This window comes from Drosophila simulans, chromosome X (assembly GCF_016746395.2).
Source record: "Drosophila simulans strain w501 chromosome X, Prin_Dsim_3.1, whole genome shotgun sequence".
Taxonomy (NCBI): domain Eukaryota; kingdom Metazoa; phylum Arthropoda; class Insecta; order Diptera; family Drosophilidae; genus Drosophila; species Drosophila simulans.
In genome coordinates, this window is record NC_052525.2 from 4,413,346 (window position 1) to 4,432,312 (window position 18,967).

Consider the following 18,967-nt stretch of genomic DNA (forward strand, 5'->3'; position numbering starts at 1 on the left):
TAGTTAGCATATCCTGCGAGACTGCGGCCAGCGGAAAAGGACAAAATGAGAGGGGAGCTATGCAGGAAGAGAGAAGAAACAGGACCTTCTGAATGTGAAGCTCGAATCGTTGCATTCCCTTCAGATAAAGGTTTCAATTACATGTTGTGGCATTTTTTGGGTCATAAACTAAATGCTGTAGCTGTGCTTAGATGCATAAATAAACTATATATATATATATAAACCATTTATAAACCATAAAACCTACGACGTACCACCAATTGTTTCCAAGGATAGCTAAACAAGATCCCGATCTCGATGAAAAGATGTCCCCTTTACCTGCTATTGCGATAATTGAAGTGTTGACAATGGGCAGCTGCAATCGCCAAATCTCCAGTTGCCAGTTAGCAGCACTTGAATTGGGCTGACCGATACCTAATTGAATGGCAGCCAAAAACCAGGTTCTTGCCCATTTCCCAGCTGCCCAGCTTCCGGGCTTCCGCATCCTGTTTGCTGTTTGCTGGCCCAAAATGCCGTGCGAACAGCTGCTGCAATCGAACTGCTGCAACTGCAGATCCAACTAAGCCGATAATTGAAGGTGCTGGGTTTGGGCAGTGGGGAATCTTCCATGTCAACCTCAAACCGCCCAGCCTTCCAGGATAATTGGTTCGTTGGGAGCTGGGAGCTGGCCATCGATGGCAAATGCTAAAATACAAGTGAAAATCTTTTTTGGAATGCCGGCAATAAATTTCCAAAGGGGGAAAATGTGGAAAAGCGAAATCTAAACCATCCACACACGGAAAGCCACACACAAACGTAATGGAGTAACAAACATTTGCGGTTTACTGCATTGCTATTTCCATCCACACATGCACAGCGGTGGCCACGAAAATAGGGCTACCCCAGCAAAAGACCAAATTTCAATTTAGAAAATGAGGTTTATCTTACAAATAGTTTCGGAATATATTTTTGATTTTTCTCCCTGCTTGATAGCATTTTTAATTAATAACTTTCAATTGCTAACATTTCAGTTGCATATGTTTGTGTATTGATACTGAGCAATCGCATTTGTTGTTAAGAAATTGAGAGCACTTTTGAAATAACAAGCTGAGAAAGAACTCTTTATTAAATGTGCGGTAAGTGGGAAATGAAATACGTAGCTATGAAAATGAATAGAACAAATTGAGGAACACATTTTATGCGAGAATCTAGCATTTGGTTCAATTTAAGCAAGTTAAAGACGTCTATTCTAATCTGATGTCTTTTGCCCTATCATTTCATTGGAAATGGACCGAAAGGAAGGGGTGGGTTTGGTGTATTATGAAAGTGTAACAGCTGATTTCACCACCCCAATTGTGCCCGCCTGCCACAACTAGAGTGCATGAAAAATTACAAGTCAGCGCCACAATTGAAATATTTCCGCCTCAACGCACTGAAATGCGCAATCGAAAATAGTTATCTGTGCGCCCCACCAACTGCCACCCCCTCCCCGCTCCTTTTTTTTACACGCCAAAAATATGCAGTCAAATCGTGCAACATATAGACATTTTCGATGGAAGGGGGGGTGGCAGATACGAGTATGGCTGATATGGCAGACGGATGTGGCAGCGACAAGGACAACATCGCTGTGGACACATATGTGCATTATGTGTGGCCCAGTTGCCAGCTTCGGAAACTGGCTACTGACTACTGGTTACTGGCTACTGGCTACTGGTTTCTGAATGCCGATTCGGGTCCGAGAAATTTCCATATTTGATTGTTTTTGAACGCCTGCCGCAGGACGAGAAAAGCTGGGAAATGCTGCATAAAAAGCTCACCAAGAGCGGCGTCTGTTTATTGAAAACGGCATATAAAAATCGAATGGGCGGCGTCGGCGTCGCTCCTTTTTTATATTCTTTTTTTTTTGTTCGGCTCTGAATTGTGGATATGTGGAATGCAGCAGGCATAACATACTTTTGGGGGAAATGCATGCATTTATTTACAGATATCGTACGTATGTAGGTGCAAGGACATCCCAACCGCCCAACGCCAAACGAGAAAATGGTAAAAAATATTAAGTGAAGGCAAAGAAAAAAAAGGGAACAATGACATTTAGCAGAGTGCAACGACTTACGAGTACCCTACTCTAAAAATTAGATACATGTTGCAATGTGAATTTAAAAAAAAAGTGTGCAGGAATTGAATGTGATGCAATTTTGCATATAAAACAAACTTATTTGCCAGACTAAATAAATTAATTTTATAAAAAGAGAAACATTCAGTGTATTTTGCTGTTGAATAAAAAAAGTTGGCATTTAAGTGTTCCGATCGAAAATATTAAAATAATTTGTTAAACTTACCATTTTTTTTGTGTTGGCGCCACCCAAAAAATAGTAAAACATGCAAAACATTCGCAGTGACACAAAAGGAAAAAAGGATAAATATAAAAAAAAATCGAATGAACTTGCAAAAATAAACAGGGGAAAAAATGTAAGCACTCATGACAAAGCGAAAGTCGGATAATGCCGTAGCAAAAACAAGAAAAGTGGCAGAAACAGCAGCAACGGAATAACATTATAAAGTATCATGACAATTTTCTTTTTTTTTTTTTTTGTTTTATGCCGGCAGCGACAGTCAAAAAGTTGTTACAAAAAACAATTTTCGGATTCAGTAGTTTGTAGCTGCAATCTTTAAATGGATGTACATGGCAACAGGGAAGTATCTGAAATTAAACGCAAACTGATTGCAACAAGAGGATAACGAATTTCTACTATTTATGTGTCATTCATAATGCAAGCAATCAAATTGTTCAGTTAAATGCGTGTTTTCTATCGAATTTAAATATTTAAAAGACTTCTAAATATGAAGAGGTATGAAAAAAAAGCAAATGATATTTTTCAAATATTTTATAAACAATAATTTTCTACAACAAATGCAGTCTAATAATGTACATGTTTTTCACCTTAAACTGAAGCAAGAAATTCAACTTTCCCACCCTTTATTAATTTTGCCTAAATGTTTTTTTAAGTGTTATTTATTTTAAGCAATTTGTATTTATTTATTTAGTTTACCCAGGCTTTTTTATTGCTATTTTGGGGCAAATCGGAGGCCATAAAACTGTGCAAATTCAAATATGCTACAATTGAGCCTCGTAAAATTTTACGTCGAGCGAGACAGCATGAGCGAGTGCGAGCGAGATAGGCAGCACAAGATGGGTTTCTAAGGGGGAAAAAAGCGGGCACAAAAACATTTTGCGGTTGAAGGCAGTTAGCCAAATAAATGTACAACTAGATAAACAAGCTGCTCAAACTAGTTGCACAGACAAACACACACACACACACACACAAGCACACGCAAGATCCTTTAGAAAGGGATGGCTATATGGGAGGTGAAAGAGCGGGAAAGAGGTACGAAAAAAAGCCCCAAAACTGACAAACCGTTTAATCATTGGAGTTGTTCTCTCGGTGTTTGCTTTACATTTTATAGTATTTGCCCATTTCTTGATGCTCTTGTGTGTGTGTGTGTGTGTGAGAGTATCTGTGTGCCAGCTGGCTAATTTTCGTTGCCTACTTTTCGGCACTTTTAGCACACTATTAAGCAAAAGTATTAAATAAGTAAGTTGTTCTTGGAGCAAAAGGATTTTAAATTCGTTTTTAAAATATATTGTTGAAATAACTTTTAAATGCTTAAAACTATTCAAAGTGCAATATACTTCAAATACTTCATATATTTCTGAGCTCAATAGTTGTTTTGATTGCACTTCTAGAATTGAGATAGGGTAGCAAGTATTTATTTTAATTGTTGAGTTTTCGGTATTTTCCTTGCCACACACATCGGATTAAATGCGTTGTGTGTGTAGTTCACTCTGTGCCTAATTTTCATTGGCTACTTTTTGAGCTTTTTCCTCGGAATTTCGTTTTTTGCCATTAAATGCTTTCAATTAACAATCTGTTGTGGCTTAACTGGAATAGCCTACCCTATTTATACTTTAATACTTTTATACTTCCACTCACGCACATTACACACTCTCACACACACACACACTGATACCATTTTGGGGATACCCTTTTGGTGCTCTTTCTGCTGTTTGTTTGCTGTTTTCTTATGTTTTGTGCCGAAAATTTGCTTAATTAAAAATAACAAGAAAAGCCAGCAGCAAACACCAGCCCATTGCAATTTTATACCCAAAAAAGAGCCCCACTTGAGGCAGAGCAGGCAGAAGAATAACAACCGCAGAGCTACAAGCAAAACTTTGTTTAATGGTTAGTTAAGCGTTTAATTTGCACAAGGCCTTGGAGCTCATCATCCACTCGCACCAGATACAGATACAGATACACACATACATAGCTACATATATCTTCATATAGCCGCAAACTCCCCTGATTACTTTTTAAAAGCATCTGAGGCCCATGTGCCGTGAGTTGGTTATTATATTCTGTGGAGCTCTTTAAACAGCCTAATACTTTTTACGAATTGGTAATTACTTTCACTTCGGCCAACTAACTCAAAACCAGCGATTTAGATACTTTTATAAGATATTTTCAAAGCGCGCGCACTATTTTTTTAATGACCAGCTGTACAGATATTTTTCTATTTCACCAGCAACCAGCGCTGATCAGCCCAGTCGATTTTCATTTAGTATTCAGTAAAAACTTTCCGTTTTTCCCCAGATTGCGGAGTCAAGTGGACTTTTCCAAAGGGGGAGGCGGTGGAAGAGGTTAATGGCTTTTTGCTGAGTGCAGCCATGTTTGTGGGAGCCAGCGAATGCCAGCTAAGCGGCTTAAAGTTGACGCACTAAAATAATTTCAGTGTTAATTGTATTTGAAAAGCATCAAGGCTGTTGGCCCGTGCTCACTGGCTAAAAACTTTTGCCTAATGCCAATTAGAGGGAATGTCCATGTTGCTGTTTTTCGCATTCGGATTTTGGGGGGGCGGGAAAAAAAGTGGCGGCCACAGAACATGGCTGATTATGCGATTTCCTTTTATCTACGTCACTTTGCCAGCAAAATTCGGAATTTCAAAATGAGAATAAAAAGACAAAATTACTCACTTTAAATGAGTATCAGCGTTTGGTTCATTATTCAATTAAAGCTCTTTGTTTTTTCGTTCTTAGAGCACGCAGCACCAAAATGTTATTGTATTGTAAAAAAGCCAGCGATTATAATGAAAATAATGAATCTCATAATGATTATTGATGATTCTTGATGATTATTCAAAGGGCCTGCTTGGAAGAAAGCCAAAACGTACAAAAACACTTTGTAGGTACTAAAAACTATGGCAAATCATATAAATATCGTTATTTTTCACTCACAAACGTGTTCTAATATATGGATTCTCTATATTTTCTTGGAATTTTAATGGGCCTTCCTATTGATTATTTTGTTTTAAGATCTTAAATACCCTAGCTCATACACTACACTCATAGTGTAGCAAAGTTAGCGACAGTGCCGGCATGCCCCCGAATCGAAACCCTACAGGTAATGTAGATTTCCAGATTGTTCAACTGCAATCGCTGGCCTGTTGGCGAAAGTCTGGACTGTCAGCATTGTATGTTTCAAATGGCAACAAAGCTGGGAAGCCCCAACTCTGCACACTCCTCAGTTGGCCAGCAGGACACAAGAGTGTCGCCAAGCTTCATAGGCTGGCTTGCGCAAAATTTAACTTTTTAATTAAGGCGAGGCAATGGTTTTTATTTCGTTATTTGTTTTCCCTGACGCCCGGCGGAGTGGCAAGTCCTGCCACAGGACAAAAGGCGGCCAGGAAGCGCAACAGGCAAACTTGACACATAAAACGGGCATAAAGAACAAAAAGCGGAAGAAAAACAAGCACAATATTCATAAAAAACAACAGAGCCGCCAGCCGCCTGCAATGCGATATCGAGTTGCTGAATACCCTGCTTAAGCCGCAGTTTTAAGTTTAATAATTATTAAGTTGCAACAAGTTAGTATGGTTGCGCAAACAGCAAGCAAGTTAATATAAAAAAACATGTTATATATAGTTTTCTTTTGTTTTAACTTGAAATGAATACAAATAACTGGGCATGCCTTCCAAAAACGGCAGAAAAACAACTTCAAAGCGGCGACAGTTTAGTGTTTTCCCAGTGCCTATGTATGGGTGTGTGTGTGTGTGTGTTGGTGCGCTTGGGTGTGTGGGTCACTTGGCAGCCATCTTGCGGCTGTTGTGCTCAGCTGACAACAAAAGACAGGACAAAAGGACTTTGTCTGAGCCTCCGCCTGTCGCAGTTGCCTTAAAAGGACACTTAACCTTGTCAGAGGCAACTTCGTCCTGCAGATCCGCGAATTGATGATATTTTAAACACAACGCGAGCTCAGAATTTCCAGGATAAAGTGCACTTTAGTGCCTGTGCACAATACATGAAAATAATCAAGTTTATTTTATGAATCCGTTCTACTTTCTTTGTTTTATATGCTGCGTTGCTTGGCAAATATTTGTGTATTTTTAAATTCATACAATAGTTACAATGCTAGTATGCTACGATGCAATTAAATTCGGTTCGGCTAACGGTGCGTATACGCAATTCGAGCGGCTGTAAGTCACTTTCCATGGATTGAGTTACGTAACGGCCAACGTTTCTGAGCCGTAATTGCTGCGTGTGTGTGTGTGTAGCTCGTATTACCAATTTATTTGACAAGCTCGCAAATTGCAGCTAACCGAAAAGGGAAAATCAGAGAGCAGCTAAAAATTGAGCATGAAATAAAAATAAGATGGAGATGAAAAAAATGGGAAAAGTATACATATACATATGTATATGTACATGCAGTTGAACCTACAGCGCAGGCCATTTGATGTGTGTGTGTGTGTGTGTGCTCAGTGCCTTATTGACAGTTGATTTGCAGTCTGATTGCACAAAAGGAAACCCGAAATCCGTACATTAATTAAACACTGAGCTCGTCTGAGTCGGAGTCTGTGAAATCTGCCTGTGTGTGTTTGTATCTGCCACGCCTACGTTTCGGGGGCGGACAGGACGTGGTGTTAGGCAGGTTGGGATTGGGAATCGGCAGGGCGGGGAGTGGATTGCCAATGGATCCCGACACCGGAAGCCATCCGTATAGATATGGCTGCCCTGCTGATTCGGTTTCATTGCTTGCAGTTTGCCTTTTTATGGCTTGGGCTACGCTCAAATCATACCAGACCAATTCCTTGCCACTATTCAACACTGGCACACAAATTTTTGGCTTTAATCGTGCAAGTAGTTGTAGTTGTGCAAAAGTCGAAGAGCTTCGCTTTCCAAATGCCAGGCATTTTCTTGGCATCTAAAGCTGGTCCCTTTATTTCGCTCAGTGTTGCTCAGCGCTGTTTTGCGCCCTTTGGCCGACTTTGGCTGCAACCCTTCGTTTTTTGGCCCCACTTGAGGTGTTTTTGCCGCTTTACCCCGTCGCTGTGGCCATGCAAATTTTATGAATATCTGCCAAAATGGGAAATAAGCAAATAAGAACATTTCCCGCTTGGCTTTACATCACAGCACGCAGCTTGTGCAGCTCGCAAATTCATGGTGGGCAACTTTAAATTTAACTGACAGGCGGCAGCTGCTCCCAGGACTCGCAGGACCTAAACACCACGCCCCCCACCACCCACAAGGATCCTGTTTTGGCCATTTATCAAATGTTTTGCCTGCAGACGCGCGCGCGTCGCAAGTGTCGTTAATTATGCCCGTCTATGTGTGTGTGTATTTTTTTAATTTTCATTATTTAATTTATTTTTTTTTCCATTTGACTGCCACATCCTTGGCCGCATATTAATGCATGTTTATTTGCCAGCCTGGGCGCACTCAATTCACATTTATTATTATTTATGACCGTGCATTATAATTCATTTAGAGGGTGGCGCTGGGTGGACGCGACCTCGTCAAGTTTTAGCCGACCGCTCATGTGTGTGTGTGTTTTTTTAGTAATTAATTAAGTGCCCCTCTTCGGTAGCTAATTAAAATTGAAAGTGCGCGCCTAATTGGTAGCATCAACAGCTGGCGCTTCAGTGATTTAAAAAAAAACACTTGGCAGCTGTATTTTTACGCATATAAGTACGCATTTAAGTGCTGGCCTAATTTCAGCAATTGCTATTGAAACTATTGAGATCGGATATAGGAAATCGCATACAAATTAAGGCAAATCGGAGATGGCTTCGTCTAAAGAACCTTGGATTATCTGTGGGTCCATAGGCTCGTTGCATATTGTGCAAGTGCAGCCAATCAAAATTCCTGTTATAAAATCAAATTTTCATTGCACACAGGGATCGTTTTTCCTTTAACATTGCTGGCATTTTGGGCACTTTTCGGTTACTCGCAACTGGCAGCTGTTTGGCTGGATTCCCGCTTATTTTTTTTCTGTTCGTTTCTAACTGGTTTTGCAGTTCCGGTTCCGTTTTCTGATTCGGGTTTTAGCGGGCCCTAAGCTGGGGGTCGCTCCAATGGGTTCAACTGTAACCGGGCACAAAGGGCAGCAATTTTCGGGCCGCTTTCAGTTGTAGTTTCATCTTTCGTTTGTTTTACAATTCACACTCGCACACACACACACATGCAGGCAATTTTTTACGCCTCACCTCAAAGAGTTTTTCAGGCCTTGTGTTAGAATTTAACCATTCGCTTTTTTATCGCTTGCCCCGAGGGCGAAACTAAAAAAAAGAGAAATCGCACTTCAATGATTTGGTTTGTTGCATTTGGCGAGCGTTGAAACGATCTATCAATGATGTCCAGCTTTATTGGCAACAAAGGGTTTCAATCACGAATTTGCCGAATTGTAAATTTTTGTGGTATAATGTAATTATTAAATGCAATATGCTAAATTCTATGGAATATTGTACAGGCTGAAATATTATTATTAACTGATCAAATCAGGCGGTATTTCTCAAGTCGCATTTCCGTTTCTTGGGCGGCTTTTTTCAATGCGCCGCACTGCGTTAAAAAACAATTTTTCAAAATATTCCAACACCTTTTGTTGGCCTCTTTTGCCTTGTGTCCAATTGCTGGCGAAATGGGTTAGTTTTTGCAGGATTTTTTCCTTTTTATTTAAAAAAAACATCGTCGGGCTGCTATGATATTCATCCCGAACTCCAATAGAAAGTGCAAAATTTGAAACAATAACTTTTACGCACGTCAGTGTAAACTCACATGGAAAATTTGCATGCCCCACAAACACGAGGGGGGGGGGGGGGGGGGGGAAGGTGGTTGGTATGGGGGGTAGGTGGGAAAAATAAAGAAAAATGGCAGAACCCTGAAAGCAAAGTGAAAATGTGTTTGAGTTTGTTGTAACAAAAGAACCGAAAGCGGAATATGCACGGAAACATGTTTTTGTTGTTCGCCACTTTTTCTACCACCCCCTATACACCCCCCCCTCCCCCCTTTCCCTTGGTGTTCGCCATTTTTGTTTAGCATTTTTATTAAAGCAATTTGGCTTTGTGTAATTTGCACTTCATTAGGAGCTGGCTGAATTGAAATTGCCTAAATGGAATTAAAGTTTTGCCGGCGGAGCGTAACTAATGAATGCGCGTAGGGGCATTTTCCAGGCACGCCCACCAGTCACGCCCCCCAACCTCAACCCCCCATCCCCATCCCCACATGTTTGAGTCGGATTTATGTGGCATGCACTTAAAGTGACTCTGCGGTTTCGTTTATGAGCTGCTGCGGTCCGGAGCGACCATGCAAAAGTCAGTGGCTCTGGCTGATAATTTATAAACGCTCACGGACCCGAAAACGAAACCCAACCGGGCACTGGAGACCCAAACAAACCAAAACCCAACCCAACCCAACCCAACCAAACCAAACCAAGCCAGACCGACAAGTGAGCCCGACGAAGTCAGTGGATGCAGTCTATTAGAAGCGCGTTAGACACCCAAATCCCAAACAGGATGCACAGCAACTCACCCACACAGGTGTGCAGTCAATAAAAGTCCAAGTTCGGAAAGGAAATGCACGTATGTGTCAGTCTGTGTGTGTGTGTGGGTGGGTGTGTGTGTGTGTGCGGTTGAAACAAGTTGATGATTAATGCAACTCGAATTGCAGACTTTGCTCTCAACTCGCAAGTCCAAAGACTAACCGAAATAAACTTGAGTCAAGTTCCACTCCTGCCGGCGGCTAAAAACTATGACTACCAGAAAGGGGCAAAGCTGCCAGTGATACCCTGTAATCCGATTTCCAAGGGGATTAATTTTCCAAGGGAAAAACGAAATCGTAGGTAAAACTAAATACATTTTGGGGTTCAGCTGAAGACACACAAAGAATTGTATGTATTTTAATATGCAATTTTTGATATGTGTTCATAGATTGCAGACAGTAAAATGCATAAAGTCAAAGCAACTTACAGTAACTAAAACCCACTTTTGTGCTAACTAACTTGCTAATAGTTCACTCAAGGGGTGCATAAATCTTAAACTAAATAACTGCAATTATTGGAGTGCATTTATTTTCCATTAGTTTCTCACAAAAGGGTATTTTTGCACACCATAATTGAATGCAGCCGGTGTGGCATAATCAAATCCCAAGTGTCTCATCTCAGTGGGAAGCGCCGCAAGTTGTCGCCAAGACTCCGGAGAACTTTTCATTTTCGGTGCGGGGGGGCAGGGGCAGCTCCAGGGGGGGAGAGGGGGTGCTATGGCGGCAGCATTTTGCGAAAAATGATTAATGCGATTTGAACTTAAAATTTACATTGTGTTCATGATATTTAGTTGAATTTATGAGCGCTGTTTGAGTTTGTAAATGAGTTGCTCATTTAATGTTTTAACATGCACCCCACTGGTCGCTCCCCCCGCCCCCCTCCCCGCTGGCAAAACCAAACTACACGGCTTGCAGACACCGAAAGAGACGGCGCATACTCGGTCAGAAAGAGGTAGACATACATACTACTACAGCTAGAATGGCGAAAGGCTCAACTGGCAGAACGGAATTAATGATTGTATTTCATTTCATCTGGGCAGCAGCAGAGGAAACAGCACAGTCATGGGCACAAAGGCTTAAAGCACTTATCAGTTGTTTAAACGCTTTTCACCTTCCAACCCCCACCCCCTCCTCTTCGGTGAGTGGAAGAAGTTCTTGCCACAGGAAAAACGGAATGCGAAATGTGAAAAGTCTTGTGCAATTACCGCAGTTCAAGCCTCGAGATGTTTTGCATTCTTCATTAAAATCTGCATTGCAGAAATGCATATATCATTAAAGTATCTGCGAAATATGCTTAGTTCCTGATGCTCTGGACTAAAAGTAATACTAGGAATTATAGCTAAAATCACATCAATCATTTAACTGGGCTGCGTTGAGTGCCATTTTCGGCAGCAGAGTGGGAATGGTGCACTCAATGGAGCCGGTGTGGTGCCAGTGGAACCCAAAGGATGTCAGCAATCTCAGTTACGGTCCTCGATTTCCATCCCCCCAGCTGCAAACTGCAGAAATTGGGGGTCGCCGTCATTTTGGGCTTCATTCTGTGCTTGTCTTTGACGGGAGGACATCGATAATTATCGCACAAAATGTGTCCCCGGGGGTTGAAGGGGGGTAAGGGGGTGGTGTGGGGGTGGAAATGGGCCTGTGGCCAATGTTCTTTTGATTTCTGTCTTGTCTGTCTGGTTGGTCGGCTGTCTGGGCTATGCACCTCTCGCTCTGCCTCTCGCATGCTCTCTCTTTCACATACATGCCTGAGTATATATGTGTGTGTGTGTGTGTGTGAAAAACAAGCAAATTTACAGCACACACAGGCCTGCATACATGTGCATAAATTCATTGTCACGGGGACAACGACGACGACAGCAGCATCAAATGAATGAATGAATGTGTCTCTGGGTTCGGGCCTCTCTTTCCCAGGTCCTGTGTGTCCTGGCCTCTAACATGTGTAGCCTGCTTTTAGGCTAAAAGCACACTACACACACTATTCACACACACGCGCACAGGCACACCCACTTCGTTGCTGGCATAAATCTTTGGGACTTTTGTTTGATCGAACGCAAAAATAATGGCGCTTTGTTGTCCTGCCTGCCATCCCTCTTCTCTGTGTGTGTGTGTGTGTATAGGTTGTGTGTGTGCAAGTGAGTGTGAGTCCTGCCTTCATAAATTTCAGCCAGGCCAACTGAAGGCGCAAAGAGAAATCAGCAGGAAAATTGACCTTTTAGCTCACACTTTCAGTGCGCCCCTCAGCCCCTCGCCCTCTCACATGCTGCTAATGATACGAAGCGCCTCGCCATCCTGCTCGTCCTGGCCACTTTCTTGTGCGAATAACTGCATCAGGAGGCAAAATGATTGACTGACCAACTGACACACTGAGTGAGAACAGTGACCTCCAGTCACCTGGAACTCGCCACATGTTGGAAGGAACTCGGCTAACGAGTACGCAGATACAAATGGCAACAAAACCAACTTGGATCTAAGTAGATTTATGAAACATTTAGTATCTAGTAAACAGCAATTGTAAATTTCAAATATATATATAGAATATATATACCTTGGCAATATCCTTTGCCAACGGGTTAACATCCTCTGTCACTTAATTGCCAAAAGTTTGAGCCGCTCCGTCATATTCCACCAATTTCAACGCCCATTTGGCCATAACTTTTGGATGCTTTTCTACTTCCACTTTGAGTTTTGATGGGCGCTGCAGACGCGACACTTTTTATGGCTCTCGCACATTAGGCATTCGTCATTAAAGTTTATATCTCGCCCAAGAGCGGCGCCCCTTTCTCACCATTTTCCCCATTTTCCCCACACATCCCCCCAGTCCACCGAATCCCAGCCTATCTGGGGATATATAAAATGACAATGATGGCTGAGCATAATGCCAACAATTAGGCTGAAAAATGTTTGCTCACGCACAGAGTGTGCGAGCGGGATGGGCGATGGGCCAGAGCGAGAGCGAAAGCGAAGAGAAGCATTTTCCGAAATCAAAGTTTGCAGTGATGCACTTGGAGAAAGTTAACTACTAACTACATTGAAAGTCTTGATTGCTGATTCAAAATTGCAATTAAACCTAAACCTAATGCACATTTAGTAGTTGAGCTTAAGTTTTTAAGTTAACATAATGAATTTCATATCCTGGCGATGCACTTTCCAGCTGGCAGTGCATTGCATGTGTTTGCCTTCGACTAACTGACTGATGAAGCATGTCCTGCATGTTCCTTTCTTGTTTATGAGCCAGTGTGCGTGTGCACTTTGAACAAATTAAAATTGCAAAAATCCTCTTGCTGCTGCACTTATGCATGAAATACAGTGCCGGACGACCAGAACCTGCCGGCCATAACCGTAAACTGTGGCCAACTGTATCTCATATCTTAATTGCCAACGGTGGCCCGGTTTGGCCAAATGAAATACATAAAATGCATATTCTCGACATTTTTATTACCTGCTCGGCTCGGGCACTTGTTGTTGACAATTTCTTGGCCCATAACTTTGGGCCCACACATCGATAAATGGCCAGAAAAGCAAGGAGCAGCATGGCAAACATCAATTGGCGAACGTTAAACGTGGCCAAGAGCCCTTCGCACGCTTTGGCTAATTGATTGCCTCAAGGATTCGATCGATTATCGTCGACTACTTACTTGGGTGTTATCGAATGAATTGCCAAACAATTTATGCGAGCCTTAATTGATCCGATTTCGTTGAATTAAAGTGGGCATTGATTGCAACGATACTTTCCTATGTCCCGTTTTTTTTTGCGAATAGCAAAGTTAATCGATATATTTTAGCTACATAAATTTGATAACTTTTGATGGGTTTTCTTTTGATATTGTTAATGCAAACAAACGGTTGTGCCATTAATGAACTGAGCAACTACACGCTGTGATTTAATTCCCGCCGCTTTTCATCTGGAGTCGCCTTTTCAGCCCGAAGCTGTCCGCCGTCCGCTGTCCTTTTATTGTCCTTGTGCCACAATTTTTGCACAGCTTCTGTCAGGAGGCGATTTGCCTTCGGAACTAATTTGCCAGCAGAAGGCGAAACTTTTGAGCAGAAATATATTGCGTTGAGCAGCAAACTAACCGAAAAAGGACAGTCGTAGGGAAAGTCCAACAAAAAGTGGAAGAAAGGATAGATGAATGAATGGGATGGGATGGGATGAGATGAGTTGGTCGGTATGAATGGCACGGATAGCTTTTGGCTCATCATCTCTGGCCAAAAGGCGAAATGAATATAACTTTCGGTTGGGGGGAATGAAGTGCAAATTAATCAACTATAAAATTAATTATCCCTTTGAAGCGAAATGCCATCGCCAATATAGAACAATATATAGTATATATATAGTATATGTTCCCCGCGGACTATTACCTCAAGTTGAGTTTGAGTACTTTGTGCGACTTTGTTTGGCTTTCTGCCACAAGTAAGTTGACCAATTTCAATATATAGGGAAATTTGCTGTCCAGCTACTGTCGCATTTCGATCGCCATTCATTTCGCCCTGTTTTGCCTTGTTGTTTTTGCGGCTGGCTCAACACAATTAATTAGTTAATGTGCAATGCTTTGGTGTGAAATTTATTGCTATTTGCGCTCTTCTATTTGATGAGTCCTGGCCGCAGCTTCAAATGTTGTATTATTGCTTTGCAGCAGGGTATCAAGGGTTGTTTGGACTTTTGCAATCTCTGATTTGATTCAATTCGATTGGATTTTGGAGCGACGTATCTTGTGTGTTTCACAATTTGATTTATATATACATTTAAACAGGGTATAGCCAGTTCTAAACGTTTTGCTGTCGCAACCCATGAGCGCTGCCTGTTGTTGTAATTGCTACTAATTACTGGCGCAACGATTGCTGATGGATTTTCTAGACCACCCCCCACCCCGCTCATTTTCATTGTGCACGACTTATGCAAATGCGGCGCTACCCGTCTCTATCTCTGTCTCTCTCCATCGGCGACCATCTCGCTCTCGTAAGCCCCTGTATATAATTTACATAAACATCTAATTGCTGGTTGCCATTGTTGTTGTAATCATGCTTAATTGTTTTCGTTGGGCATTTCATGTTCAATGCTCATGATTGAAAGTTTGTGCTTTGGCGGTTTTCGTTGGCAGAGTAAACCGCCAACCGCTAAGCCCACACTTTCCCTTTTGGAAAAGCGGAAAAGCACCACCCCCCTTCCCTCCGCACGGCCCCTCATTGAAGTGCCTTTAAGTGCTTAATGACACGTTTGCATTACTCAATTTCCAGCGAGTTTCCTTTGGGCCCAGCGCGAGTTATTTCCTGAATTCAATTAAGCAAACTGTCTCGAGTTATGGCCAAAAGTGGTTGGATTCCGGGTGGTGGGATGGTGCCCCCCCTAGTTGTATGTGGCACGAACTCGATAAGGAGGGGAATTATGCGGCCCAGATACCCGAAAGTGCCTGCGATACAATGTCTGACAATTACATTGGCAAACACAGAACACAAGATCAACAGCTTTCGGGCTGGAAGCGGGCCAAATCAGTTAATTGATGTTGAAATCGGGCGAAAGTCCTTGGCCCAAACGGCCCTTCAATGCTTCTTGCTCTCGAGATACTTAAAAGCTGATTTCAGTTAATGCCCAACACAAAGGTGGCGTTGTGTATGCGATTTGGGTTGAAGTATTTATGATAATTGCACTCCGGCTGTTGTGTTAATAATAGTGCTTAAATTTCAATTATGCGGCTCTTCGGGAGTTATAATACTTAAAATCATAATCAACAAGCGAGAAAAACTTGCAATGGCTTAACTGATTATTATAATGATTTCTTGGTGAAACCGATGGATGTCTTAGATATATAACATACCCACTATTTCCGGTCGAAGATTTCCACTTGGCAGTGACTCCCGGCAATCATGCACTCAATTTATTGTACCACTTTTCGGTGCTGGCACATTTGCATATCCTGCATATTTTCCATGCCAACCAAGGCCCCGGGTCCTTTGACATTCGGTACTGGGAGTGAGTGGCTATAGATCAGTGCCAGATGCAGTTGCATTTGATATTTACCTTTTAATATTATTAATATTATGATTAAAGCAGGCATCTGCCGAGAGCATCTCGTATGCATTCAGCGTCCTGGCATCCAGCATCCTATCCTTTGCCGGCATCCTTTGCAAAATGAGCTGACAGCTTACCTAGCTGCCGTGTGTGTGGGTGTGTTGGTGAGTGTAACTGTGCGTCTGTGCATCTGTGTGAGTGTGTGTGTGTATCTGTGTCCTGACATTCATGCACTGAAGCTGATGCCTGGCACTCGCAAATGAAGTTCTTGTGGATTGCAAAATGAAGTCCAAACTTGTGCGCTATTTTTGCCTTTGACAGCTGCTGTTTTTGTTGCCGCCTGGAATGCATGGCGCTTCGACTGCCAGCCCCCATTTTTCGCCCATTTATTCCGACCTCGCAGCTGCCTTGGCTTATAATAATAATGAAAATCAAGGAATATGTAGCGAACGATGTGGCCAAGGCCATGTGACCTGCATTTAAGCAGGGCAACTGAGCAACTGAGGCAGCATGATGAATATACATTATGTTCATTGTCTTTAATTGAAAATCGCACACCCGCTCTCATTACTGTACCACAAAAAACAACAAAATTTCATTATTTTAAAGGACACATGTACGTTTACACTGCTTTCAGCATTTCGCGCTTCTACGCTTTTCCCCCAAGACACCTTTTTTCCCCATTTTTCCACCTCCTTTGTTGCTTTTGCCTGCGGCTGCCATTGGCAGGACATTTTTGGCTAGAAAAATTGCGGGTGAGGATACTTAACGCCACCACATGTATAGTTTTTCCACTTTTTTCGCGCACGTACTGAACACCAACGCCTTTTCACTCGCCTCGTGCCACCGGCAACATGCAACATGTGCAACAGCAGCATCCACAGCAGCGAGTTGCTCGCTGTCGGTTTTCTTGTCATTTCATTCATGACATTTCAATTACATTAAAGAGCTACCAGGCGCGACGCTGCCAGAAGCCAATGGATTAAAATAGAGCAACATTAAGATGAAAATATGTCTCGTTCGCTATTTTTGGGATTTATGGTTTAAGCACTGGAAGGAAAAACCGAAAAGGAAATGGAAAACCTATTAGAAACTTCCGTGATTTCTTCCATCATTTTGTGACTTCAAATTCATTTGTAATTAAAGTTAGAATTTTTTTGAAAAGAAAACCCGTGATTGGTGCTAGATTTCCTTTCTCTCCACTTGCACGCACTTTCGCCTGATGTCTCTTGCAAATTTGATTTGCAATTAAGGCAGTAATTTAGCTTTAACCGATATTAAGTGTTGGCCTTCCACTTAAACCGTCTGCCAACTTTGCCAACTTTTGCCGGCGGCTGGAGGCCTGGGTCTTCATTAAAACGGATTCGTGTTGCCGTTCGCTTGATGTTGCTGCTGTTGCAGATGCTGCCGCTGATGTTGCTGCTGCTGCTGTTGCTGTTGCCGATGTTGCAGGGGCAGCAGCTGTTGCAGCTGCGGCAAGAAAGGGGCGAGGGACTTAGTAGCTGAGTACTCTTGCAACTGGCAAATGGCATTATTTTTGTTTGACAAGTCAAAGCGGCGCGACATCGCGACTACTGCGACGACGGCCGCAAGAGCAAGAGCACTTCAAAGTTGTCAGAGCATACTTCTAGGCGCGCCCAAGTGCGTGTGTGCCGCACCACCAACCTACCCACCCGCGGAAACAGCCCACAAGTCGCCCAAAGAACCCCCTTGAAGACCCCCTTTTGGCCATGTGTTCCAGTCACTCGGATGCCGGACTAACGAGCCTCGGCACGGGGCAACCAAAAGTCCAAATGAAACTACCGAAAAGTAAACATTTTCGAAATTGTTGCTTTTACATGCAGAACTAATAGTATGTTGAAATTCGTAAATAAGCAGTATCTTTTAAAAACAAGCTCATTAGCATTGCTTACTTTAATGTTCTGATAATTGTGCTGATCGGATATGAATATAGTTTTATCCTTGATCGAAAATAGTCACTGCCAAGCACTGGTTGCCTACAGCGAAGGAGCTCTAAGCGCTCTTCGCTCTCTTCGCGTTTTCTCTTAGTTGGCGCCTGGGAAAACTCACCACGGGAACAGCACTGCGCAAACTCACCACTGTGCCAAAAGTCCGAGGTAAACTATTACGGCAACGAGCTGAATGCACGAACCAACTGGCTCCCATTGACATTTTCACCTACTTTCGACCTGTCGCTTTCCCTTTGGCTGAAAAGCGAGCCGAATGCACTGTGGCAGCTTGACCAAGTCCCAGTTGCCTCGTTTACCCATTTCCCCCAATTTCCTCCATGAATTTTCCAAATCAGCTGGCCGAAAAAAAAAAAGCAAACGCAAGTCTCCTTCGAAGGAAAATGCCAATGTTTCGGTCTCGGTTTTTGGGTCGAGCAACAAATTTAATTACAGCCTGGGAAAGTGCCCTGAAATCGCTTAAGAAATTAACGAGCTAGTAGTTAATGATTCCACTGTATCCGGTTTTTGCGATTTTTCTCTGTTTTTGTGGCCGCCGCAAAATAAAGTTGCATTGAAATAAGGGGAAAGCTGCAAATGGCGCATAAATAGCAAATCGAAGGCGTTGTTAATGCCCTAAAATGTGCAAGGAGTATTGCGATTTGGAAGCTAGGAGTTAAATTGTGTATGTTCTTTAAAAAATGTTTGCCAGTTTATTTGAACATTATAAAATATGCATTCTACATACATAATTTAAACTTGTATTAGCACAAAATATGTATTTAAAACGGTCGTGATTTCAGGGTATGCACACTGGCCACTCACTCACTCGCTTCCTGCCACAAACACCTCAATAAGACTCACGGATATCCTGGCTTTGAACGTTCCCATTGTCCTCTCTAAATGTGTATGTGTGTGTCGTCTATTAGCCGCTCTCATTCATTGAAGATTCGCTGAGCGATTGGCGACGTGTAAACGATAATCAAGTAATTTCCATTATGCCGGGACACAGACCAGCGAAATGGTCACCCATCGTGGCAACTATGGGGCTACGGCTACAATTTGGCATTTAGGGTCTTAAGGGGGGGTGGCCAATAAAAGCCTCACTAAATTGCGATTGTCGCGACTCCGCATGTGCGTGTGTGTGTGTGTGCGTGTTTGTGGCAG